This window comes from Peromyscus maniculatus, chromosome 1 (genome assembly GCF_049852395.1).
Source record: "Peromyscus maniculatus bairdii isolate BWxNUB_F1_BW_parent chromosome 1, HU_Pman_BW_mat_3.1, whole genome shotgun sequence".
NCBI lineage: Eukaryota > Metazoa > Chordata > Mammalia > Rodentia > Cricetidae > Peromyscus > Peromyscus maniculatus.
In genome coordinates, this window is record NC_134852.1 from 190,873,316 (window position 1) to 190,885,874 (window position 12,559).

At 44.6% G+C, this 12,559-nt stretch overlaps 1 protein-coding gene across 3 annotated transcripts in view; it reads left to right on the forward strand.

Moving 5' to 3' along the window:
- The window catches only part of Plce1 (phospholipase C epsilon 1), a 302,775-nt gene that overhangs the window by 12,932 nt on the left and 277,284 nt on the right, over positions 1 to 12,559 (forward strand). For 2 of the 3 annotated variants that reach the window (XM_076563017.1, XM_076563016.1), the window contains exon 1: positions 8,962 to 9,175. The exons of the other annotated variant lie outside the window; for it this stretch is intronic. The gene's annotated coding sequence lies outside the window, so the exon portion shown is untranslated. Of the gene's footprint in view, positions 1 to 8,961; positions 9,176 to 12,559 lie in introns of those variants that run through there. 3 annotated transcript variants of the gene reach the window in all.

Below are 12,559 nucleotides of genomic sequence, written 5' to 3' on the forward strand. Positions count from 1 at the left end.
ACACCATTTCTCTCTAATCATCACAAGATAAGCAGCATCAGAACTTCACCATTAACTGGTTAGACACCATCCTTGAAGCGTGGAGAGCTGCTGAGGCACTAGATTTGAAAAAGGGAGTATGTGCCTCCTTCTCTAGAGTGAGAAGGCCTTAAAAATGGGGCAGCAAACCTGGGCAACAAAGTTGGGCCAGGACATACCTTAGAATCTACCACCAGCCAAATTCAGTGTCAAATTTTAGTTTAGATGAAAATTCTTTAAGAATGTGTTCCTAAGGCACATAGAAAGGAGAAACTATGAAACTTAAAAAGTCAACATCGATAGATATGAGAAACTGACCTCCACATTTGGCTGCTCTGAGGCATCTTTGTGAATGAGTTGAGGAGGATCTGAAGGTGACCTTAAGGAGTGGGCTGGTTGCCTCTTCTCTCCACCTTCTTCACATATCCTTGCCACTTGCATTCTACTTATTTTTAGAAACCATGATGAGAAAATATCCTCACTCATTCAGTACTTGGGTATTCGGTGATCATTTTGAGTCTCTACTATGTGTCAGGTACTAGATGACTATGTCAGCTGATAAGGATCGTGATGAGCAAGAGCCTCCCATCTGTTGCCCACCCAAGCAGACCTGAGCCGGTTGAGAATACTGGAGAGGACATGACAATTTCTTATGAAATAAGATAACAGAGTGTCTTTCCCTTTCTCAGTACTTCAGATAATTTTTGCTAATGAAAGAGTCATACATAGAGCATAAGAAGAGAGGAATCACTTATAAGTTGTAAATTTTTGGTAATGCTTTGTAAAAGGGGCTTGACTAAATCCCTGTGTCTTGACTCACGGGAAAGACATTTCTATTACCACTACTTTCTTTTATAAAGCATTTCCACTCTCACTTTTTCTTTCTGCAGACTTTTTTTTTTCAGTCTGAAGGATTCTGAAGGTAATAGCTGATTGGAACTGAGCAGCCTCATCCAACACATAAAAGTAGACTGCGTAAGGAGAAGGGATTGCTTACCTTGTGCTAGTTCTCTTTAGCACAGAGGCTCGTGGGAAAGCTTGGGTGAATGCCCAGGTTGTCAGATGCTATGGTATGAGGAAGCTATGCAGGTTCATGTGGAGTAACTAGTTCTCATAAATACTTCATTATTGATTTATTGCTTTGTTACTCTTTGTAATAGAGCACTACTGTGGTGGTTTGAATAAGAAATGGCCCCCATAGGTTTATATCTGAATGTGTAGTCACCGGAGAGTAGAACTGTTTGAAAGGATTAGGAGGACTAGGGGGTGTGGCCTTGTTGGTGGAAGTATGTCACTGAGGGTGGGCTTTGAGGTTTTAAAACCCAGCCTACTGTCTCTCTCTTTCTGACTGTGGATCAAAATGCAGCTCTTAGCTTCTGCTCTACTGCCCTGAGTGGTGTCATGCTCACCCCCACCATGATGATAATGGACCAAGTCTCTGAAACTGTAAGCAAGCCCCCAAATAAATGCTTTTTTTAAATGTGAGTTGCCTCAGTCATGGTGACTCTTCACAGCAACAGAACAGTGACTAAGACAAGTACTTTGAGTGCTGCTTCTGAAATGATGTTTTCTGAATGTCTCATTCTACATCCAGGATTTGCCTTCAGTCCTTTTACAGTCCAGGAAGGGAGCCAGGGTACAAATACCTAAAAATTTCAAATGTCCTTACCAAACATCTTAGTTCTAGCTTAGTTTTAAATGGCTTGAGGATAGAGCAGGATCTCTGTCCTAGGGTGGGGAGGAGGCAGGCTGTGACTTACTTGAAAGAAAGGTCATCCTTCTGCCAGAGAAGTGGGCCAATCCTTAGAAAGCTTGGAGATTAGTTGGCCAGGTAGGAAGGGTGGCTTTTGAAGCCTTCTCTTTTCTTGTGTTAAGGTTCCTCACATTTGTGACACGATGATTCCAAAGCTGGCTGCAGCCTCTGCCTCACGCCTGGCCTCCAGAGCTGCAAATCAAGCTGCCATGATGCATCTCTCCAGAACCAATATCCCAAATTGAACTGGTATCTCCTCAATGCTGTCTCCCCTGTACTCTGCACTGTAGGAAGGCAGCCTTTACCCGCCAGTTTGCTGAAGCTGGACCCTCGCTCCCACTAATACCTTGGTTTCTACCACGGAGAGAATTTCCTGCTGAGCTCTCACCGTGCCTCACTGCTTTGCATCTGGACTTTTTTGTCTTTTCCTATAGGCTACGTGCTGGGGAAGATTAGCAGGACTCTTCCTGGCTGATCATCTGTGTTTCCTCCAGCGCTTACCCCAGATGGAGCCTGAAACAAAGATCCTCAGTAAATACTTGCTAAATTGTACAAGTGGCGATTCCTGCATATTCTACCTCCTAAATATCTCTCTAGTCAGGCAGGCCTAGATCTGATCCAGCTCTGTAGTTTCCTGACCCCATGAAGCTATTTTAAAAATTATTTTGAGATAACAACTAATTTACAAATCAAGCTAGTTTTGATCTATATGCATCCATCTCTGAATTAGTAGGATGGGTATAGTTATAATATCTGGGTCTTGAGGTCTTAGGGTTGTGTTGAGACTAAGGGAAATAGAATATGTAAAATTTACTGTAGTGTTTAACACAGTGTGGTCCATTGTTATAAATGTAAGACCCACCTTGGGGTGTGGAACTTCATCAGCACAGCTTAGGGGGTATGTGCTTTATTTTTGAGAAGGCGAGGATCTGTGAAAGGTCCAACTTTATGGCATAAAAACCATATACTCTGCAGTTATAATATGGGTTCACATGAAAACCCAACCATTTAATAGCTTCAAGACTTTTCAAAATTTGACTAGTGATTTTCAACCTCAGTCTCAAAATAGCTAAAACTGGGGCAACAACAGTACCGATTACTAGGGCTTATTATAAGGTAGAGAATGGCATCTGTGTTAGCTACCTTTCTGTTGCTTGATAGAATACCCTGGCAAGAAGCAACTTAAGGTAGAAGGGGGTTATTAGTCCCCAGGGGACACAGTCCATCATGGTGGGGAGGTCATGACAACAGGAACAGGAGCCAGCCTGGCAACCAAGAAGCAGAGAGATGGCATTTCATCCAGGTACAGGAAACAAAGAAACAGGAAGTGGGCTAGGCTCTAAAGCCACAAAGCCCGCCCTCACTGAAGCACTACCTTCAGCAGGACTTTATCTCTCAAAAGTTCCACAGTCTTCCCCAACAGCATGCCACCACTGAGGACCAAGTGTTCAAATGCTCAGCCTATGCAGGACATTTCTCTTCAAACCACCACAGCATCTAACATTTTTTTTCTTTTCTTTTCTTTTTTTTTTTTTTTTGGCACTTTCTTTACTCTAGTAAAACACTTCCAGGTTGCCTGTGTCCAAAGTCTTGTTTTTGGCCAGCTGAGACATTTTCATCAGACACTCGGTCTTGAGGTGTAAAGTCGTATTTCCCAATGTGTCCTCTGCTGGGGAGATAGCTAATAAAAGAGGTGGTAGAGTGACCTCAGTGGGCTGGAACGTTGGTCCTTCATCCAGGAAGATGTTTAGTGGGTGTATCAAAGCAGCAAGAGCAAGGAGACCACTTGAAGGTAGTCTAGTCCACGGCTTCTTAAACTGTGAGTCATGGTCCCTATGGGGTCACATAACTGAGTGTAGGAGTAGCAAAAAATTTGGCCACAATAAAAAGTTTTTGAACATTCAACAACTATAAATTAATTTAAAATCAAATTCATAACAGATCCAAGGTATTTCTGGCAGTGTTCGCCTGTGTGTAACCTCACCACAGCCTCAGGCCTGAGCACACAGCACTTGCACTTTGCACTGGATATGGACGCACACTGCACACCACCAATCAATGGTGTCAACTCAGCTCTAACTCAGCATGTTACAGACTGCAGCGTTTTTACTGCATGTACAAAGCTTGCTCCTTTTATGGAAATACTATTATTATCATTTTGTTCCATTCTTTTGAGACAGGGTTTCTCTGGGTAGCCCTGGTCATCTTGGAACTCACTTTGTAGACCAGGCTAGCCTCTAACTCAGAGGCCCACCTGCCTCTGCCTCCTGTTTTCAGGGATTAAAGGTGTGTAGCACCACTGCCAGGCAAGAATATTGTCTAGAGAAAAGAAAAACTTTGAATATTTCCCTACTGTCGTTCCTCAGTATGTAAATATCAAATTTGTCTACCTTTGGACAGTGTTATTGTAGAGTGTTTGATTTTAAATATTGCTGTTTGAATTGCTGACTTGAGATTGATTAAGAAAAAGTTAAATGAATTTTAGCTTGAGATCAGGATAAAATTTTATGTGGCAGCACTGTTATTTATTAAGCAGGGCTGTTCACTGTGTGAGAAAAGCCACAAGGCACAACAAAACCCACTATAAGAGTTTATTAAGAGAAGGAACAGAGGAGAATGTGCTTAGGCCTATGAAGATTGTGCAGGGAGAGATGGGGAGGAGGAGGAGGAGTCTGGGACCCGCTTTTTATGGATTCCCCTGCACATGCGCATATGGGGGCACATAGCTATGCTACGCATGCGCATAGATTGTGTGATCACACTGCATACAAATTACGTGACCATGCAATGCACAGATTTGTAGGATGTAAGGCCCGGGATGACCAAGCCTCCTGCCTGGCTACTGGACAGCACATTCGTGGCCACGTAGATGAGAGAGTAGCCAGCAATTCCAACAAGAATTTTCTACAATTTCTGAAATGGCTCTAAACAAACTTCTGCCATTTTGAAATATGTAAGATGTGTGTGTGTGTGTATGAAGCATTATTCTCAGCATTAGTGATTATAAGAGTAAAATACCAGTTAACTCTAAAAAATGTTGAAGATGCTCTATGTCCTGTAATATCCAACACTTGACTAATATTGAATTCTTTGTGCAAAACTAATATATGAACATCCATCTCATTTGTATGCAAATTTGGTTTAATCTTTACTAAATCTTTACTAAACTTGAATGTGTCCCAAAGCATTTCTTTCTTTGACTGATTTGTATGCCTGTTTGATATACAAATATACCTGAGATCTTGTGAAAATTTCTTAGGTAAAAAAGGATCATGAATGCAAGTGCTTAGGAAGCCCTGGTCTAGTGTGAAAAGAATGTGTCCCGGGGTGGGGTCATTGGCAACAGAAAGCAGTTAACAAGGGGAAGAACCTTTTAGATAAATCTGAGGGTGACAATTAGCAAAGTATTTGGGAATGGGGACGTGGATAAAGAAGGGCCAAGGATGGCTGGGAAGTGTTTCTCTGCATTCCTGGGGGGAGGGCGCCCATTGAGAGGAGTAAAGAAGTTAGGTGGAAGAACGGAATCCTGGGAGGGAGGACTCTGGCTTCCTACTGGTGTGCTGGCTCTACTTGGCAGGAAGTTGGGAAGTGAGGATTGTTTCAGGGAGGGAGAGGCTGTTTCTGGAAAGAGGCGTTTGGGAGTCATCCATGGAGGTGATAGTTGAAGCTGTGTGTGGGAGTGGACGGGGTGGTGCAGGAGTGGCCCTGCTATTTGCAATCATTAGCGATGTTGGCCTTCACTTGAGATAAAAAGGATAAACAAATGCTTGCTGAAGTAGGAAATCATTCCACTGCCTTCCCAGTTCTGCCTAACTCATTAAAACCAAGCTCTACAGGAGAAACAGTTCATACAAGAATTTCAGGTTTGAAAAAACTATATTCCTGATTTATTTTTAATCACAGAACAATATGTGAGTGTATTCTTATTCAAGAAGAATATAAATATTACATATAGCATACCAGCCTCAAATTAATCCTTACCACATCCTAGTTTCTTTTTCAAGTGTGGCTACTGTGCTGCCATTTGGTGGGCATTCTTAAGGACTTCTTTATGCATTTATATTGGTGTGCACACATACACATAAAGATACATTTTTGGCTTTCATGTAGCTGTATTTTGTTTTCTACTAATGAGTTCACAGTGTATTTTGCTCTCAGTTTATTTATATTTTAGAGTGTGACTGTCCTGAGATGTAGCTCAGTGAGTTGGCAATGTCTTTGCCTTGTGTGCTGACTAGTTTTATGTCAACTTGACACAGGCTAGAATCATCTGAAAGTGAGAAAATGCCTCAATAAGATTGTGCTGTAGGGCATTTTCTTGATTAGTGCTTGAGTGGGGAGGGCCCAGTCCATTGTGGATGGGGCCATGCCTGGGCTGGTGGTCCTGGGTTCTATAAGAAGGCAGGCTGAGCAAGCCAATAAGGAGCAAGCCAATAAGGAGCACCTCGCCGTGGCCTCTGAATCAGCTCCTACCTCCAGTTTGCTGTTTGAGTTCCTGTCTTGATTTCCTTCAGTGACGAACAGTGATATGGAAATGGAAACCAAATAAACACAAGTTGCTTTTAGTCAGGATGTTTCACACAATAGACTAAACTAACTAAAATACCTAGCATGTGCAAAGCTGTTGATTTGCTTTCTCTACATGACAAAACAGTAAATAGAGGTATAAAAACAAAATGAAATAAAAGGAATTTTAAAGGTAAATTTATCCAGTCTCAAGTTGTTAAAACAACTAAACCTGCCATTCTGGGAATGAATGTGCCGTTGTATTTACTTAGTTCCCTATGGGTGGAAGACACCTCATTTCCAACTGTTTTACTCCTTCTTTCTACAGGAATTCATTCCCAGCTGACTGTAGAGCAGGTCACTGTGGAAAAGAGGAAGACAGGAGTTTATAAGATACCTGGGGCAAAAAGAAGCACACAGGAAGAAAGGAGATGGGCAGTGTCACTTTTTGAAGTTGCTGAAAGAAAGATGTATGCCTTTGAGGATGCAGAAATAGAAGGGAGGGGCTGAACCATTTGTGCGGGTTTTGCAGTGTACAAACATGAATGATTGAGATAGACCCTAGTTATTACCTTTTGACATCTTAGACTCTGTAGCAGGAATCTTAAAAGTTCTTATCAATAAAATCAAACCTGAGGCCAACTACTAATATGACATCAACTTTTGTTTGTTTGTTTGTTTTTGGTTTTTTGAGACAACCCGAGCTGTCCTGGAACTAGCTCTGTAGACCAGGCTGGCTTTGAACTCACAGAGATCCACCTGCCTCTGCCTCCGAGTGCTGAGATTAAAGGCCAGCGCCACCACTGCCTGGCTGCCATTGACTTCTTAAAGCTGCTTGCTGTGTTCACCCTTGACAGGACACTCCCTTCGTCCAGAAGCTGGAAGTGTTGGAGGTTTTCGGGAGATGCCTGGAAGAGGAATGTGCTGATAAGATGTGGTACCCTACCTCCATCCCCTAGTCCACATCAAAACTGGGGAAGGTTGACTTGAAGACTGGGGAGGTCTGAGATACTTTTCTGTGTACAAATGTATGGTTTGCTCCATTCCTCTGGAGTGCTTGGGATTGAAGCAACTCCAGCAAAGACTGCTGGGAAAGGAGATGAAGAGCCTGCCCGTTCTTTGTCTCGGTTTGATAACATACTCTAGCCGTCTGTTTCTGCCCCTTTCTGCTGCCCCAGTCTTATATCTTTTGAATCCTAGCACATCTTGAGCAGATTGGGTACATTTTTAATGTAAACCACCAGGGCCTCCGTTTTCTTCCCCTTTATTTCTGATGTCTCCTCCTGGGATTTGGAAATTTCCCTGAGTGCTAATCTGCAGGGATTCTAGCTGGTTTCTCCTTTCTGCTGGAACCCTGCTCTGCCAGGCTAGGGAAGCTGCTTGGTGAATAGTCCTTTGGGTGATTCAGAATTATCAGCATATCCCTTGTGGCTCAAACCTGGCTGGAATTTCTCTCCACCTCTCTGTCTAGTTCTCTATTCGTGGCCCGTCCCAACCCAAGTCCTCCCTGCTAGCAGTCTAGTGAACTCTGGTTTGCCCTAGTGTCCTTTGCTTCTACTCTAGCCAAACTTCACTCACCCTCTGGACTGCTAGACTAATGAATCGGCCCTTTGTCTGCATAGCCTCCACCGATGTGTGTGTGTGTGTGTGTGTGTGTGTGTGTGTGTGTGTGTGTGTGTCTGCCACAGCCTGCAGGAGAGTGTCTGCTGCTTACATCTCCAGTTACATGTTCCAACCCTTTGCTCTGCCTAGGGCTTCCCCTCCCCACAGCATGCTGGGTCCTCTGGCAATAAAGGCTCAATGCTTTCAGTGCTCGGTGCTCCCCTCCTTAGGGTAGGGTGCTCCCTGATCCTCATTCCACTTCCCTCTGAGCTGTAACCTCTGGTGAGGCATGGATTACTCTAGACAGTCCTCTGTGCCTACCTGGAGCCAGATTCCCTGTGTTGAATTGAGTTTTCTGTTTCAGGAATGTCTCCCCATTGCACGATGTCACTTCTCTTTTTGGGCCGAGCCCAAACCATAGTGTAGCCTGTGGCCTCAGTTCCGACATGTTGAACACCGCTGACCGGGGACAGCGAGCATCTTTGTGGTCTTCCTCTAGGTTTGCCCTCCTGGCAGATCCCTGACTTCAAAAGCACAGCTTGCTGTATTTTGAGGCTCACATTGAGAAAGCTCCCTCCCTTGGTACTGATGCAGTTTCATTCTGTTTGGATGGTCTGCAGGTAGATAGTGTTCTCTGTCTAGAAAAAGTGGTGAAGCAAGGAGAAGACACACCCTGGGGCAAAGTCACAGAGAGAGACCTCCAAGGCCCACGGGGTTTGGCAAACAGCCCTTCTTTCTCCCAAAGCACGATGATCCTATTGCTGTGTGGCCCTCTTTCCCTTCACCAAGCACCTTGGCGTACTCAGTCTCATCCAGCCTTCCCCGTGAATCACTCTGTGAAGTAGAAAGCTCTCATTATACAAAATACAATGGATTTGGCTGCCTGGTTTGTTTATTCTGCAAGCAGCCACTGAACTTTTGAAGGAAGTCCTGGTTCTAGTCAAGGCGATCAAGTAAGTGACATGTGTGTAAATAAATAATTTCCAGTGGTGGTATGCACCAGGAACACGCAGGCAGAGTGATGCTGTAGACACTCGTGGGTTGGTGGGGAGGGGCTGCTTTCCCAGCAGGCAAAGCGCTTCTGAGATGACAGTTGAGTAGAACAGAGGGTGAGATGGAGTGAGCAGGCTGGTGCCCAGGGTATGGCTGAGGTCCCAGGACACAAGGGGCAACTGGAGTCCTGAAGAGAGCTTTGTACCCAGCATCCTTTACTGTTCTTCTCTTCTGTCTTTACCATGTTCATGGACACCCGTGAGTTGTGTCAAAGACGAGATTTGGACTTATCTAACACTTGAGGTAGGCAAAGGCATGGAAGCTCTTACTAAGCACAAACCCCAGACTCTGAATTTGAGTATGTCCAGACAGTCTAGAATGAGGGGTGCCACTTGGGGGACTCATGTGGTTTTACTTGTGTTATGGTGCCTCCCTTGACCCCTTGAGGTTAAATTTCTCTCTTTCCAAGTCGTCAGAGGTGACTCAGAGACACCTTTCCCAATGTAGTTACTAAAGATTAGTATCCTGACATTTTTTTTCTAAGTGTGGCAAAATAAGTAAAATTTAACCTTTTAGCTATTCAGTTTGGTGGCATGCGTATATTCATGTTATTATGCAGTTATAGTCATGTAAGATCCACTTCCTGTTTCCCCCACCCCCATCCTCCCCTGTCTCCTTGTCTTTCCTTCCTTCGTCATAGCCCAGGCTGGCCTGCAACTCTAGATTCAAACACAGCAATCCTCCAGCCTCAGCCAGCTGAGTACTGGGATTATAGGTATGAGCTACCATTCATAGCACCCTTAACATTCATCATCCAAACCGAAACTCTGTACCCATTAAACAACAGCTCCCTGCCATTTTTTAAGCTCACTTGAGTGGTGGGTAACTGTCATTTGTGAAACCTCTTCCCTGATGGCAGAGCCTCCTAGCGCTCAGTGCCGTGTCCTCCAGTGCAGCCTGAAGAACACTAGAGTGAGGATCATCTGGTGGCAGTCATGGTGAAGAGTGGGAGCCTGCTACAAGTGCTGTCTTCCTTCCTCTGCCTCAACCAGGGTTCCAGCCATGCCAATCCCTCTACGAACTGTGCCTGATGTAAATGTGAGGGTCACTGGTCTCAGGTTTGTGGGAAGAACAGTGGGGGAGTGTAGCTTGGTTTTTCCTGCCTTGCCCACAGTCAGGACAAATCTTTGTCACCCTCCAGTCCCACAGCCGCTCAGACACAACCAAGTAAACACAGACACTTATATTGCTTTCAAACCGTATGGCCGTGGCAGGCTTCTTGCTAACTGTTCCTTTATCTTAAATTAACCATTTCCTTTTATCTTAAATTAACCATTTCCATAAATCTATTCCTTAAAGCAATCCATTTCTACAAATCTATACCTCGCCACGTGGCTGGTGGCTTATCAGCGTCTTCACATGCTGCTGGTCATGGCGGCGGCTGCAGCCTCTCTGGTCATTGCGGCGGCTGCAGCGTCTCCTTCTGCCTTTCTGTCCTTTTATATCTCCTCTCTGTTAGTCCCACCTATCTTTCCTGCCTAGCCACGGCCGATCAGGTTTTATTTATTAATCAATCAGAGCAACTTGACATACAGACCATCCCCCAGCACAGCCAAGTGCAGACCATCTCAAACACCTGCACTCAGGCCCATGGTCCTAATCATCCTCTATACGGACCTACTGGGTAACGCCACAAAGAACCCAAGAAGGGCTCCCACAGGACATACAGAACATCCCACAGCAGGGGAGATGATTCATCCTGTGAGGAGGTGGTAACTCAGAACAGGCTGCTGGGGAGGCAGCTGCCTGGATTTGACTTTCCACTTCAGCCTTTGTGGGTAGCTACACGACTCCAATTTGCTCAGTCTCTCTACACTTCCGTCTTCTCGCCAGTTGGAAATTCTAATCGTGACATGTTGCCCATGAAGGATGAATAAGATCAAACACGTGAGGTACTTATCATGATACTTCATGAGGAGTGAGGTTGTTTTTCAGAGAATATTATTTAATTTTTTCATTTTGTTAACTTTTTAGTTAGCATACACAGTTCATTATAACAGTTTCACACATGTGTAGTATTGTGCCTTATTCCCGTGCCTCTGTCTTCCGCTGTCTCCCTCCCCACTTGGGTTGAGCCCTTTCTTCTCCCCAAGTAGTCCATCCTCCTGCTTCCATATATTCCTTTACCCTCTCCTCTTCCCTTCTCCCAACTCCCTTCAGACTTCTTCAGGTCACACACACACACACACACACACACACACACAGATACACACACACACACACACACACACACACACACACACACACACACACAGGAGAAAGCATGACATTTTGTCTTTCTGGGTGTTTTAGTTACTTTTCTCATTGCTATGACCAAATACCAGACACAAAACAGTTTAAAAGGGAAAGGATTATTCTGTTTTACAGTTGAAGGGAATCATTCCATCACGACAGGGAGGACACAGCAGGAACAGGAGGTTAGCTGGTTACATTGCATCCACACTCAGGGCCTTAACAGGAAATGGGGTTGGGCCATAGACCATCAAGTCTCTGGCCACCCATTTCCCAAAGTGAGGTTCCACCTCCTAAAAATTCTTCAACCTTCCCAAACAGTACCACCACCTGGGAGCCAAGTGCAAACATACCAGCTGATGGAGGACATTTCACATTCACACCACAACACCAAATCCGTTTTATTTGGTCACCATAATGCTCTCTAGCTCCATTAATTTTCCTGCTAAATAAAATTCCAGCATGTACCCTAGTTTCTTTATCCATCTGTTGATGGGCACCCGGGTGCTTGTGCATCTTGGTGTGACGAATAGTGTAGCAGTCATCACAGATGTGCGACCATCTCTGTGGCATGCCAACTTGGAGTCCTTCAGGTATATACCCAGGAACAGTAAAGTGGGCTCATATGGCAGTTCTATTTTGGGGTTTTTGAGAAACACTCATATTGTTGGTCATAGTGATTACAGCAGTTTATATTCCCATTAGTAATGCATACGGGGCTCCCTTCCCCCACATCTTCGTCAGCATGTGTTGTCTTTGTTTTTTTCTTTCTCTCTGTCTCTCTCTGACTCTCTGTCTCTGTCTCTTTATCTCTCATGTGTATTAGTCATTTTTCTGTTGTTATGATAAAATGCCATGACCAAAAGCAGGGAGGTAACAGAAGGGATTGTTGTGGTCTGCGGTTCGAGAGGGATAGAGTCCGCCATGGCATGGAAGGGATGACAGCAGTCAGTGATTGCATGTAGCAGAAGCAAGAAGCTGACTGATGACGTTTTCATCTGCACACAGGAAGCAGGGAGGAAGAAAGGGCAGGCTATAAAACCCCAAAGCCTGCCCCCAGTGATCCACCTCCTCCAGTAAGTCTCCACACCCTAAAGGTTCCATAACTTTCTGCAACAAGCAGTGGCCACTAAGTGGGGACCGAGTGTTCAAATCCATGAGCCTATGGGAGGCATTTCTCATTCAGAACACGACATTATGCGTGCATGTGTGTGTGTGTGTGTGTGTGTGTTTGTGTGTACATGTGCATGTAAGTGTACTCTCCACATTATTTTTTGAGACACAGTCTCTCAGTGAATATAGAGTTCGTCAAAGTGTTAGATTGTCTGGCCAGTTAGCCCTGTGGGTCTTTCTGTCTCCACTTCCCCAGTGGAGACAGCCAAAATTAATAGTTGT